General features: G+C 39.5%; 1 long non-coding RNA gene and 1 pseudogene across 1 annotated transcript in view; one reads left to right on the plus strand and one right to left on the minus strand.

The window, feature by feature from the left end:
- Positions 1 to 15,391, minus strand: part of LOC150014711 (uncharacterized) — a 149,565-nt gene that overhangs the window by 66,891 nt on the left and 67,283 nt on the right. The gene's annotated exons all lie outside the window — the stretch shown is intronic.
- On the plus strand, positions 14,128 to 15,129 carry LOC150014712 (large ribosomal subunit protein uL10 pseudogene; annotated as a pseudogene).

A 15,391-nucleotide genomic window follows, 5' to 3' on the forward strand; every position in this document is an offset into this window, starting at 1 on the left:
TAAGGACACCATCACTTCCAAGATTTAGTTGAGATGGGATAAAAAGCTAAAGTAAGATATAGAGTTAAAGAATGTCCCTAAAAGCAGAATGTCTTTAAATGAGTTGATCAGACGACCCCATCAATAACTCTTACACTGTAAGCCCAAGAGCACAGTGAATCACATGGGGACCCAGGTAGTCTGCAAGACATTCTTCTACAAGTCTCACTTATAGCCTAAAGGCATCCATACTATTCCCTTACAACACAAAGGACTATTTGATCAAAAACTCTCCTGACTTATTTTCTTTCCATTTTGAAATAATTTTAGACTTACAGAAGAAAAGCTGTAAAGGCTGACAAAGAATTTCCATCTATCTCCACCTGACTTTCCCTGATGTTAACATATCATATAACCACAGTACAATTATCAAAACTAGGAAATTGATATTGCTGCAATACTATTAACTAAACTACAGTTTTGTCTAGTTTTACCGGTTTTTCCACTAATGCCCTTTTTCCACTCCAGGATTCCATCCAGGATCCCACATTGTATTTAGTTGTCATTTCTCCTCATTTTCCTCTGATCTGAGATTATTCCTTAGTCTTTCATGCCCTTGATACTTTTGAAGAGGATAGTCAGGTATTTTGTAGACTATGCATCAATTTGCATTTGTCTGATCATTTCTCATGGTTAGAATGGGGTTATGAATTTTTGGCAAGATGCGACAGAAATAACGTATCTTCTCAGTACATGAAATCGGGGGAAGGGAGCATGATGTCAATGTGTCTTATTACTGGTGATGTTAAGCTTGATTCCCCTTGGTTCAGATGGTGTCTGCCAGGTTTCTTCACTGTAAAGCATACTTTTCCCTTTGTATTTGATAAATATTGGAAGAGGGTACTTTGAAATTATGTAAATGTCTCATTTCTTCTTAAACTTTTACCTACTAGTTTTAGCATTCATCAGGGGACCTGTCTGCAACAGTTATGGCTTGTAGTGTGCTAATGATGATTTCCTATTTCCCTTATTCCTCTATATTCGTTAATTGGAATTCTTCTATAAGGATTAGTCATCCTTTTTCCCATTAAATGATCAGCTTATTTAACCTTTATCAATATGGATTCAGATATTAATTTTATTCTCTGAGTTGTAATCTCAAATAAATTTATTTATTTATTTATTGGCTAAAATTGTTCCAGCTTTGGTCATTGAGAGCTCTTTTAAGATGGCGCCTATATTTGACAAAATTCCACTGTTTTGTCATTGTTGATGAGCACTTCCTCACCTTGTAGCGCCGGAAGATGCTCCAGGATCATGTATTTTCCATGCCCAGTCTTGGAGTCTACTTTTCCAAGGAGTCCTCGTTCCTTTTACTGCAGTAACATTTAGAAACCAAGGTCTGGACCCTGGGTGTGCTTACTGCTACTGGATGCTCTGCTTCTATTGTAGGTCATAGCAGCAGCTGACCAGTCTGTCTAGAGGTTTATTAAGCTCATCCATCTTTTCAAAGAATCAGCTTTTGGTTTGATTCATATTTCTGAATTGCTTTTCTGTTTCAAATTGATTTTTGCTCTTATCTTTATGATTCCTTTCCTTCTGCTAGCCTTACTTTTTATTTGTTCTTCTCTCTCTATTTTTTTTTTTTTTAAGTGAAAGCTTCCATTACTGATTGGAGACCTTTCCTCTTCTCAAATATATTAGCAATTAATACTATAATTTTCCCCCAAGCACTTCTTTAGCTGCACCTTACAAACCTGATATGTTGTATTTTCTTTTCATTCTGTTCAAAGTATTTTTTAATTCCCCTGAGACTTCCTCTTTGACACATGGTTTTTTAGACATGCGTTTAATTCCCATATATTTGAGGTCTTTCCAGATATCTTTCTGTTACTAATTTCTGGTTTAATTCCATTATGGTTCATGAACATACTTTCTAGTATTTCTTTTCTTTTAAGGTTGTAAAGGTTGGTTTTATGGCCCAAAATATAGTATCTTTTGGTGAATATCCCATTTTCACTTCAGATGGATGTGTTTGTTGTTGGATGGAATGTTCCATAAATGTGAGTTAAGTTGGTTGACAATGTGTTTTAAGTTATTATATTCTTGATATTCTTCCCACTCATTCTATCATTATCATTTACTAAGAAAGGAACATTGAAGTTTTCAACTATAATTATAAACTTGTCTATTTCACTTTTTGATTCTGTCATATATTTCTGAACTCTTGTTAAGTACACACATATTTAGGATTGTTACTTCTTGGAGAATTGAGCCCTTTATGATTAGTTTTTATTTAATTTAATTTATTTATTTTTACAGAGAAGGGAAGGGAGGGAGAAAGAGAGAGAGAAACATTGACCGGTGACCTTTCAATTTGCGGGATGATGCCCAACCAACTGAGCCACAGAGGTCAGGGCCCCTTTATAATTATTGATGTCCTTCTTTATCCCTGAGAATAGTCCTTGTTCTAAAATCTGTTATGTCTGATATTAATATAATGACTCCAGCTTTATTTTGGTTAGTGTTTGCATAGCATGTCTTTTTCTACCCTCTTACTTTTAACCTATCTGTCTTTGTATTTAAAGTGGGTTTCTAATAGTGCACAGTTTGGTCATATTTGTTTTATCCTATCTGATCATCTCAATATTTTAACTGCTGTGGTTAGACCATGCACATTTAATGTGATTATTGATATGATCAAATTAAAAATCTACTAATCTTACTAGCTGTTTTTCACATTTGTTCCATCTGTTTTTTTGTTTTGTTTTTTTTCGTTATTCTTTTCTTTTTAAGACTTCTTTTGTTAGCCTGCTTTTGGGGATGGAGGGAGAGAGGAAATGTTCTTGATGTTGTGATTAAGCCTCAATTTTAAACAAGCACCACATCACTGAGCCTTGAAGGTGTAGTCTGCTCTGCAATCTCACCCCTCTTCTGGGTTATCTCTGAATCCAGTATGTATACCTGCCCTTTCACCAGGGATTGGAAGTTTTCCTTTGTCCCTTGTTCCAGAAACCATTTCCATGAGCTGATGGTGGGGTTCATGGAAAAATGTCTGCCAGAGTACATGGACACCCCCCCTTTATTTGGGACCCCTTGCTGCACCTTCTTTTGCCAGTCTGTACTCACCCAGATCCAGCCTATTCCACAACACACTGACTGAATTCTTACAGGTGTCTGGCTGATTCTCACCCAGGGAACTCAGTGTTCTTCCTACAGTTTGGGCCTGCTTTTTCCCCAGCAACCTTAATACTCCCATGTGCTCAAGAAAAGTTCTGAACTTGCTGTTTGTCTAGATTCTTTTTTACTGTGAGTTTAGGGTAATTCTCTTTCTAGCTCTCTTTCAATAGGAAATAGAGACCTACTTGCTTTTAATGAAGTACGTATGCATCTTTTGCAATAGCAAGCATAGAAGGTATAGCAGGTGGTCAGGATAATCTTTGTCTTCTTGGAAACTTCCCTAAGGGGCAACAGGAATAGCAGATGTCCCAGAAACACTTCTATCTATTGTTTTTTGAGAAATGTAAGGTATGGAAATAAAATCCCATAGGATTTAAGTAAAATACAAATGATGCACTGATTTTTCATAGAGTGGAAGGCAGAACTTATATAAACTATAGAACTGTCAGCTGTAATTGTCCTGGGATGATTATCTGGCTGAAAGCACCTACCAACAGCAACTGCCTGGCAAAGAATATAATGGTACACAGTAAACATAATGGATTCCTAAGAATAAAATAACTCCAGAGGATTTCTAACCCATTTAAGTCAATTTCCAAATTTTTTATACATGTCACTATTTAGTGAGAAATATGACAAGTAACTAATGACTCAAAATTGGACCAATTACCAAAATATCATACTTATGTTTTATTATTTATTATATTTTCTCCAAAGTTAAGTCTGCCATTAACCATTAAGGACTCCATATATTATTATTAATAATAATAACAACAATGGAACAATACCACTTAGTGTAAGTCAGAGACTACAAGCCAGGACATCACATTTTCTCATCATAAGAGCTCAGTCAGAAAGCTGGGGCTTAGAAGGATCAAGAAACTTACCCAATACACAGAGCTAGCTAGTCATATGCGCTAGAACCAAAATTCAATCCTAGTGCAGACCCTGACGATGTTAAGACATCATGTGACCTATTGAGTATTTCCCTCTGTCATTTACAATGCTGGAAGAGGTCCACCCTTGCACAAGAACACAAAAGCATCAGTAATGTCTTATTGGCTAACACCAGTTGTGACCGGAAGGACATTCAGTTTCAGCATGGTAACAACGGACCATTTGTTGGGATAGCCTGATGACTGACCTTTATGAGGATGGTTTGAAAAAGGGCATAACCTTCCTCCATGTTTTAAATTTTTTCTCCCTCTTTCTCTCAGTATACATATATATGTATGAATGCATGTTGTGCATACCAAATATTCTTTTCTGCCCTAAAATACTGCATTATGATGCTCTCACCTAGTAATTTATTTATAATCTTTTTGAAATTATAAATATACATATATTTTACCGCAATAAACTCTTATGAATAAAGAGCTTTCTATGAGAGAGATTACTACCATCTCTAATGAGGAGGCATAACATGACATTCTAAGGTTATCTTAGACATAGATTATAGGTACAGGAGAGAAATGAGTTAAAAAGACAATAATGTAAACAGTTGCTGCTAAAGCTTCAGCTAGAAGAGGCAAGCCACACTCAAGCATAGTTCACCTCACCTAACAAGCCTATGTAAAATAAAGTGGCAAATGGAAGAGCAAAGACAACTAGAAGTCATGGCAATCCTCAAAGCAGAGAGGAAAGAGTGGTACAAACAGCAAAGAGTAGTAATCCTCTAGAGAAATTCGGTCCAAGGGTAAATGGAAAGCACCGTCTATAACCCCAAGATGGCCGTGCTACGTAGCCCTGCCAGAATCTCTGAATTATAACATAAAGCAATAACTAGTGCTTCCTGGCATTTTATAAGTCAAAACACACTTAGAAAATGAGCCTATTTAAATGACACTGTGGAAACTAGTCAGAGGCAACTGATCCAGAGGCCTCTGTCACCTCAAGCTCCATCTGGCTTCCCTAAGCAGTGGAGATAAGGGATCCTATCTCCACATACCTGTAATCCCTTCACAACACACCAGTAAGAGGCTGCCCACCCAGTGGAAAGCTCTGCAATAACTTGTATCAACAAGTAGTTCAGTTAAATTTGGTTTACTCTACCTAAGAAGTTGGGAGGAAAAAAATGTGTGTGTGTGTGTGTGTGTGTGTGTGTGACACACACACACACACACACACATCCAGAGGTCTGGAAAAAGTCCAACCATTGTTAATATAAGAACAGAACAGTTTGGGACTTCCGGCCAAGATGCAGGCCAAGACTGACACGCTCTGTCTCTCTCCACAACTAAGAAGGAATACAACTACTGCAAAACCAGAAGTAACCAGAAGTTCCAGAAAACGAAGCTACATGGAAGTCCAACATATGAAGTTATAAAGAAGTGGTGCTCATCCCGATGGGTGGGAGGGGCGAAGCTGGGGCGGAGAGGTCAAGCTGTGTTGGCGGCAAGAGCTGGGGCGATGGCAGCGGGATGGCAGTAAGCACAGACGCCTGTATTTAAAGAGGCAAGAAACACCTGGAGAGCACCTCCAGCTGAAGATCAAACCTGTCAGCTCGCTATTCCAGTGACAGGAAAGGCAGACCCCCATTGCCTTGGACTGTGAGGGCCAAGCGAAATGGGGATGGAAGAGGAGGCTCCGGTCTCTAAGTGGAGAGTGAATAGCAGGAATCCATCTTGGACACCCGCCCCCACACAAAACACCACAGCGTGGTGAGAAGGGTTGCCCGGTAGCGACAACTGCATAGGGCTCTGCCCCTTATAGCATAGGAGGTGTGACAGCCCCACCCAGAAAGCAAAGGTAAACACAAAACTGTCAGGATGGCACAGATCATGATAGAGATCCTGGTGACACAGCTGACCAGACAGCAAATATCTAATCTAACGAAGCAGCAGATAGGAAATCTTTCTGAGGCACAGTTCAGAGCTTTGGTTATAAGAATACTTACAGACCTAACAGCAGATCTTAAACAAGATGGGGAAGGAATGAAGGTTAGTCCTGCTGAAATGAATGAAAACACATACAAAACTAGAGGTGAGGGCAAGAAAACCAGGGATCAAGCCAACAAATTGGAACATAGGGAAAGAACAGTCAACCAGTGCAGAAAGAAGAAACAAAAAGTGAGGAAAATGAAGTGAGGCTCAGAAACCTATTGGACAGCTATAAGCAGCCCAACATCTGAATCATAGGGTTGCCAGAAGGTGAAGAAGAACTAGAAATTGAAAAATTATGTGAAAAAATAATAAAGCAGAACTTCCCTAACTTGGGGAAGGAAATAGACTTACAGGTCCAGGAAGCACAGAGAGTTCCAAAGAAACTGGACCCAGGGAGAACCACACCAAGACACATTATAATCAAAATGTCAAAAATTAAGAATAAAGAGAGAATCTTAAAAGTGGCAAGAGAGAAGAAGAGAGTTACGCACAAAGGGATCCCAATAAGACTCTCAGCTGATTTCTCAAAAGAAACTATGCAAGCAAGAAGGGACTGGCAAGAAATATTCAAAGTAATGAAAAGCAAAAACATACAACCACGATTACTCTAACCAGCGAAGCTGTCATTCAGAATAGAAGGGCAGAGAAAATGCTTCCAGGACAAAGTAAAACTGAAGGAGTTCATCAGATCCAAACCACTGTTATATGAAATGTTAAAGAGACTTGTTTAGGAGAAAGAGGATCAAAACTATGAACATTAGCGTCAGCCTGTGAACCAAGTGCCTCTGGTTTGATTCTCAGTCAGGGCACATAACTAGGTTGCATGTCAGGTCCCCAGTTGGGGGCACGAGTGAGAAGCAACCACACAGTGATGTTTCTCTCCCTCTCTTTCTCCTTTCCCCTCTCTCTAAAAATAAGTAAACAAACAATAAATAAATAAATTATTTTTTAAAAAAAACTATAAATGTTAAAATGAAAACTGTATCACAACAACAACAAAAGCTAGGGAATCAAAACCAAGGCAAACTAAGTAGGCAACAAGAGTGGGAAAAGAATTATAGGTATGGGGAACATTTTGGGGGGAGGTCAGCAGGGAGGGCGAAGTGGGGAAAGGGAGGGAGATGGTACAGGAATTAAGAAGCATAGTAGGAGTGGAGTAGATAGGAAGATGTTGAGAAGAACTATATGCACAACCAATGGGCATGGACTAAGGCAGGGAGACAACTGGAGGGAGGGGGGTCACTGGGTGGAGGGGAACAAAGGGAAAAGAAATTGGGACAACTGTAACAGCATAATCAGTAAAGCATATTTTAAAAAAAAGAAAAGGATAATTTGCACAGCGACATTGATGTAAACTCTCACTGGAATGTGCATGTGTGAACAATGATGACTTCACTGTACTAGTCAGTAGGAGGCAGTAGATGCCTTTGAGTGAGCATGTGTATTGTGTGGCTGTCACATTCAAAATGACTGAGCAAGTAGAGCAACGAATCTGCATCAAATTTTGCATTGAGCTTGAACATGCCTCCACGGGAACTATTTGGATGATTCAGAAGGCTTTCGGGGACAATGCAATGAGTACAACAAAAATAAAAGTGTGGTGCAAATGCTTCAAAGATGATCGAGAATCTGTTAAAAGTGATCTACATTCTGGAAGGCCCACAACAAGCAGAACACTAGAGAACATTAAACTTGTATGGGCTGCAATCAACAAAAATCGGTGACTGACAGTGGGAGAACTAGAAGCTGACCTGGGGACTCCAAAAACTATGCCCAAGATTTTGATGGAGGATCTTGACATGGAACACGTCATGGCAAAATTCATTCTGTGGCTTCTGCTACCAGAGCAGAAGGAACGTTGTGCTACAGTTGCTAATGACGCTGGGAGAACTGTGTGAGGTTCCAAGGTGCCTACTTGAAGGGGACTGAGGTGTCATTGTCCTATGTGCAATGTTTCTTGTATCTCATATCTTCTATTTTTCATAGTGCATGGCTGGATACTTTCTGGACAGACCTTGGTATATCAGAGCAATATTTTCATCAAAAATGGTTAATGCTAAAACATTTTGGTGCTTAACAGGCAAATTTTAGATATTAGAAAGATTAACTCTTGGAACACTAAACTTTCTGAAGATGCAGAAACATACAACGTGACTACTTTGCCTTCTAATGGGCTTCAAGGTGTTTCTATCAAATCATGCTAATAAGTCAAAATAATGTCTTGAAGTGTGAATTAACTTTATCAATACACATCATGGATTTAAAGTATTATATTGATGCTCCAATGCTGGAACACTTGGAAAGTGAAGGGAGTTTTACTAATAACTACACTGTAATAACAGGTATAAGCTGGGACTGTCCCAGTAAGATATTTGGTCACCCTGGTATTAGACCATTCCCTCATTTGGTCTTATCCTTTTTAGAACAAGGAAACCTAAATTTACCAATCCTCTTCTTTAAAAACAAAAATTAAAATAAAAGAGTACATGCTAGCAGCAAGGAACTGAAAACTTAGATATAGAGAACAGAAAATAAAAGGGATACCCTTTATAACCCAGAAATCTCACTTCCCAGATGTAACTTCCATTAAAAGTCTGCCTTCTAGTTCTCTTCCACGTGGAGCAGACAGAATCCCCAAACACTATTACTCCAGGTCTGATAAATGAATGCCAAATGGCCACAAATAACAAATGTTTATCCCATACATTGGTTCAGGTGCGGCCTACCCCTGATTCTGGGGTATAGCATGGGGTTTAGGACTAAATTATTGGGTGCACCACTTTTTCCTGGTCACAATATTGGTTCAACGTGGTCACATGATTCTTTAAGCACCCATGAGATGCAAAGAAACTTCTCCTCAGACCTCTAAAAAGACCATCCAGATTATTCTCACATGTATTGAACTTGAGAAAATCTAAGGCCTTGGCCTGTACTGTCCAAGCTGGCAGCCTCCAGCCATATGTAGCTATTGAGCACTTGAACTGTGACTAGAACAAATTAAGACATGAGACATAAAAGAAACACTGGATTTCAAAGACTGTAGAAAAGAAAAATGTAAAGTATTTCACTAATAACTTTTGTATGATTACATGTTGAAGTGATGATGCATGTGGCTCATATGATCTCTCTGTTGGACAGTTCTGGTCTAGAACATTTGAACCCCTTATAAAGCCAGGCCTGAGGGTAGCTCTACCCATAGCTTTTCAGATACATGAACTAATAAATTCTTACTTTGCCAAAGCAAGCTCAGATTGGCCTTTCTAGGACTTGAACCTGGAAGTCCTGATACAATGTACAGTCATGTAGAATAATACAATACACTCAACATAGAACTCTTTCACTGAACAACATATCATGGGCATCTTCCACGCCAGTAAACTTACTAACAGTGTAGCCAGAGGTGCACGAAGCATGTCATATGTGGACAAACCAACTAGTTCTTTTTCTGTTAACACCAGTGTATATGTCCAGCATGAAGCACCAGCTTTCTCTCAGGTCACCCAGGGCCAATGGTTTTCTCTTGTCTCAAGCCTTTGGACACACTTTACCTTCGACCTGGAATATTCTGTCCTTTCTTTTCACTTGCCTGTTCACTCAGGTTATGATTTAAAGGCTATATTCTCAAAGTTTTGTTCCCTGACCACTGAATTTAGAGTAGGTGGCCCTGTTATTGCCTCTTCAAGCACTTCATCCTCTCTATATGTGTTGACCTAAATATATATTAATTTCTTTAGATGTCTGTTTGATGCCTACCTGTCTGCACCCCATTACATCACAGCCTGCTTTAGTGCAGATCATGGCTATGTGGTTCATTCTTTTATCCTCAGCACCTGGAACAGTGTCTGGCACATAGTAGGTGCTTAGCAAACATCTGTTAAATGCCAGGAATGCATGAGAAAGGGTTAGGAGAAAGAGGAAGGCCAGAGGAACGTGAAGTAATGAGTTAAGGGAGCCAGCCAACAGAAGGGGGTCGGTTGACGCTGTCTAGCAAAACCATAAAGAAAACAGGAATGAGAACTGATAAGTGAAGAGCAGGTCTGGAAGGGTTCGAACAGCCAGTGACTCCCTGGACCTTCTTCCATGCATGAAGGTAAATGATCAGAAATGCAAATGATAAAGCCTGCAGTTCAAAGTATTTCTGAACTTCACACAATAAAAGTTCTGCCTAAAGTTTTGTTTTCTGTTACTGACAATGTGGTTCTTAGGCTCATTTTTATCACATGAATGTAAAAATATGGGAGTTCTCATCTGCCTCTGCTCTAAGACAAGATCACACTCTTGACCTCTGCTCTTTGGAACTTCTCACAAACCTGGTTGAAACACTGACGTGGTCATATCCCAGCTGGCCTTTCTGGGCTCCATAAAAGTGGAGAATATCTGCTATTTTTTAATGCACACTCTTGTCTCACATAGGATCTTTGCCACCAGCTTGCTGGCCTTTACTCATCTTACTTTTACACATGGGTTGGGGGGCAGTTTGTTACTGAAACTCTGTTGATATAAAATAGTATCTTAATTATTCCTCTGGATATAAGACCTTTCTTTAAACAAGATGTCTCTTCATTTGTTTTAATGTGGTATACATTTTTAATTCATTACTTCTATCATGGAAAGGTTTATTGCTATGACAGGATTTATGTAATGCATGTTATAATATAAAACACAAGAGAAAAATGGCGTCTTTGAACCAAGCCCCCATTCAAGATCTAGAGTATTATCTTCTAAACCTCCATGTGACCCTCCCTGGTTTCATTTTATTTTCTAAAGAATGCAAACCACTTGATTAGTGAACTCCAGGAAGCTGGGCTTAGAGGGGTGAAACTTTAGAGGGGACATGGTGCTGTCCACTGAGTAGGTGCTGACAACCCTTGAGACCAGTGGGAGAGACACCATCTCTCAGAGGGCAGAGGAAGTGCTAACCCTTTCTCTTCTTTGTCTCTTCAATCTCTCTTCCTTTCTCCCTTAATAAAGAAAGAAGCAAACAAACAAGCAAACTACCCCATCTTCCCTCTCTGCTGGAAGGGCAAAGGAAGTCTACCAACAGAGAAAGCAGGTACAGAGCTTACAATGTCATCCCCTTCCTTTTCTCACAGATGGTTTCCATAAGGGTTTACCAGATAGTTCTTCTTAACAGAATCAAGCATGCACTGGAAAAACAAACATCAGGATCACACACCTGACAGTCATTTACTTACTACAGAAATACAAAGATTTGACAGCTGGAAAATACCTTAGAGATAATTAAATCCAACCTTCTTGCTTTAGACCTGAGGAAACCGAGGATTTGACCAAGGTCATTTGGCTACACACATGTCTTCAGTCTCCAGATCATTATTTTTATTCCCCTTTATTCGATTCTCATTATTGGTAATTGTCATTATTAATAATTCAATCACATTATTGATCATTTTACTTTAGTCTGAGGTACCTGGTCTGACCTAAAGTATTTTCAGTACTTTCATTTAGCAATACTAATAAAAATGATTTTTTAGCCATATATAAAATGAGAATATATACCCATCTCAATGAAAGACAATGTGACTAAATTGTTGAAATCCTATAATAAAACTTAATGGATGAGAAGTTGCTTCTTCTGGATGAGCAAAGAAAGTGGTTTCTTGAATTATAAACTATTCTTGGTAAATATGCTGTGAAGATTGTTGAAATGAAAACAAAGTATTTAAAATAGAATAAAAATTAAGTTGATAAAGCAATGACAGGATTTGAGAGGGTTATTCCAATTTTGAAAGTTCTACTGTGGGCAAAATAACATTAAACAACACATACTACAGAGAAATTGTTTGTGAAGGGAAGTCATTTTACGTAGCAAATTTCATTGTTGTACTATTTTAAGAAATTTCCCCAGCCACTCCAACTTTCAGCAACCACCACCCTGATCAGTCAGCAGCCATCAACACTAAGGCAAGACCCTCCACCAGCAAAAAAAAAAAAAAAGATTTGCTGAAAGCAGATGATGATTAGCATTTTTTATTAAGGTATGTACACTGTTTATTAGACGTAATGCTATTATTGTAAACTTAATAGACTACAGTATAGTGTAAACATGCTCTGGGAAACCAACTAATTCGTGCCTCACTTTACTGCAATTTTTGCTTTGTTGCAGTGGTCAGAAATCAAACTCAAAATATCTCCAAGGTATGCCTATAAGTTCTTTGTCATATAAGAACCTATAGATTGCTACTTTTTCAATTAGTTAACCCAAACCCCTGAGTGTCCATTTACATGCCGAACATACATCTTCTTCAAGATAAAAATGTTTTTTATTTTAGATTTTCAAGAATTTATTTTCTTATTTAAATATTTGCTTGCTTCTTTATTTCATTTAATAAATTTTATTTCTATTATTTAAAGGAACTTTGCTAGGACTGTTGGCAAAAAAGCAGATGCAAAATCAACTCTTAGAGAACAAACAACAAGAAATAGAGAAAGATATTTACATAAACATACAATATATGACCTAAGAGAGTGATCACAAATTCAAATGTCCAGAGAAGCCAGGCAGACAGTGTAAATGCATGAAACAAGTTAAGTGTGAGACAATAGGGAGTGGGAGGACTATGGGAAGCTATAAAACAAATGCTTCTTCTAAAATAATGTTATTCTTGTTTCAAGGAAAAGAATGGAGAAAAGATAGAGAACGGAAGGAGAGGGAGAGGGGAGAGAACTAAGGAGGAAATCATGAAGGAAGAGAAGAAAGAGAGAAGGGATAGAGGGGAGAAAAAAGGAACAGGAGGGAAGGATGGAGAGAGGGGAAGAAGTGAAGATAAAGTGGAAAGGTGGAGAGGGAAAAGAAGGCAGAGAAAGGAGAGAGAGGAGGGTGCCAAGGGAGAGGAGGGAAAGAAAGGTGAGGAAAGAAGGGGGGGACCAGAATTGAGCCTTGAGAAACTCCAAAAACTCAACACTGAGATGTCAGGTAGAGGAGGTAGGTAGGCAGAGCCTGGTGTGATAGGAGAAATACCAGAAAAGCATGGTGTCCCCAAAATCACAAGTAGTGAATGTTTCAAGACAGAGATAGCCAACTGTGTCAAATCTTGCTGTGAGTAGCCATTGGATTTGACAACATTAAGTCAGTGACTGGTACCCGTGACAAGAGCAGTTTCAGCAGTGTGGAGTTGCAGACCAGGCTGGAATGTATCGAAAAGTGCATGGAAGGAAGAGAAATAGAGACAAAGCATAAAGGCAACTCTTTCAAGAAGTTCGACTCTGAAGGGAGCAAAGAAATTGGGCAGTGGTTAGAACGGCACGAGCAATCAAGGAAGAGATGCTTTTTTAAGATAGTTGATATCAAGAAATGCCAATAAGCACATGAAAAGACACTTGATATCACTAAACATTAGGGAAATGCAGACCAAAACCACATTGAGATACCACCTCACACCCAGCAGTATGGGTACTATCAAAAATAAACAGAATAGCAAATGTTGGGAAGGATGTGGAGAAACTGAAACCCCTGTGCACTGTTGGTGGGAATATAAAATGGTGCTGGTGCTATGGAAAACAGTATGGCAGTGCCTCAAAACATTAAAAATAGAATTATTACATGATCCAGCAATTCTACTTCTGGGCATATACCCAAAAGAATTGAAAGCAGGGTCTCAGAAAGATATTTGTACAACCACATTCGTGGTGGCATTATGCACAATTACTAAAATGAGGAAGCAATCCAAGTATCCATGAATGAATGGATAAGCAAAATGCGGTATATGTATACAACGGAATATTTTTCAGCCTCAAAAAGGAAAGAAATACTGACATATGCTACAACATGGATAAACCTTGAGAACATCATGCTAAATGAACCAAGGCAGTCACATAAAGACAGATACTGTATGACTTATATGAGATACTTAGAATAGTCAACATCATAAAGACAGAAAGAATGGTGGTCGCCAGTTGAAGGAAGGGGGAATGTTGAGTTATGGTTTAATAGGTATAAGGCTTCAGTTTTACTAGATAAAAAGAGTTATAAAGGTAGATGGTGATGATGGCTGTACATCTTAACCATACTTAATACCACTGAAAAGTACACTGAAAAATAGTAAAGACATTCCTCTCGCCAGGTGCCCTCGTGAGAGTGACATCGTCTTTAAACCCTGCGTGGCAATCCCCTGATGCACCGCCGTGATGCCCAGGGAAGACAGGGCGACCTGGAAGTCCAACTACTTCCTTAAGATCTTCCAACTTCTGGATGATTATCCAAAATGCTTCACTGTGGGAGCAGACAATGTGGGCTCCAAGCAGATGCAGCAGATCCGCATGTCCCTCCGCAGGAAGGCTGTGGTGCTGATGGGCAAGAACACCATGATGCGCAAGGCCATCCGAGGGCACCTGGAAAACAACCCAGCTCTGGAGAAACTGTTGCCTCATATCCGGGGGAATGGGGGCTTTGTGTTCACCAAGGAGGACCTCACTGAGGTCAGGGACATGCTGCTGGCCAATAAGGTGCCAGCTGCCGCACGTGCCGGTGCCATTGCTCCATGTGAAGTCACTGTGCCAGCCCAGAACACTGGTCTGGGGTTGGAGAAGACCTCCTTCTTCCAGGCTTTGGGCATCACCACTAAAATCTCCAGAGGCACCATTGAAATCTTGAGTGATGCGCAGCTAAGACTGGAGACAAAGTGGGAGCCAGTGAAGCCACCCTGCTGAACATGGTGAACATCTCCCCCTTCTCCTTTGGGCTGATCATCCAGCAGGTGTTTGACAATGGCAGCATCTACAACCTGGAAGTGCTTGACATCATAGAGCAAACTCTGCATTCCCGCTTTCTGGAGGGTGTCCGCAATTTGCCAGTGTATGTCTGCAGATCGGTTACCCAACTGTTGCATCAGTACCACATTCTATCATCAATGGGTACAAGCAGGTTCTGGCTTTGTCTGTGAAGACTGATTACACCTTCCAACTTGCTGAAAAGGTCAAGGCCTTCTTGGCTGATCCATCTGCTTTTGTGGCTGCTGCCCCTGTGGCCGCTGTCACCACTGCTGCTCCTGCTGCCGCCGCAGCCCCATCCAAGGTTGAAGCAAAGGAGGAGTTGGAGGAGTCGGACGAGGATATGGGATTTGGTCTCTGACTAATCACCAAAAAGCAACCAGCTCAGCCAGATTTATTTGTGAAGCAAGGAAATAAAGGCTTACTTCTCTTAAAAAAAAAAATAAAATAGTAAAGACAGTAAATTTTATGTTATGTATGTTTTACCACAATAAAAAAATATTGGAAAAAATAGAGGGATATCAGATCAGGTTTGTCTACTGAGGGGAATGCTTTGGAAAAGATGGAGCCATTGATGGGTTAGAGATGTGCATTGTTAATATAATGAGAACAGTTTACACGAC

This window comes from Furipterus horrens, unplaced genomic scaffold (genome assembly GCF_987537825.1).
Source record: "Furipterus horrens unplaced genomic scaffold, mFurHor1.1.pri manual_scaffold_3, whole genome shotgun sequence".
NCBI classification, from domain to species: domain Eukaryota; kingdom Metazoa; phylum Chordata; class Mammalia; order Chiroptera; family Furipteridae; genus Furipterus; species Furipterus horrens.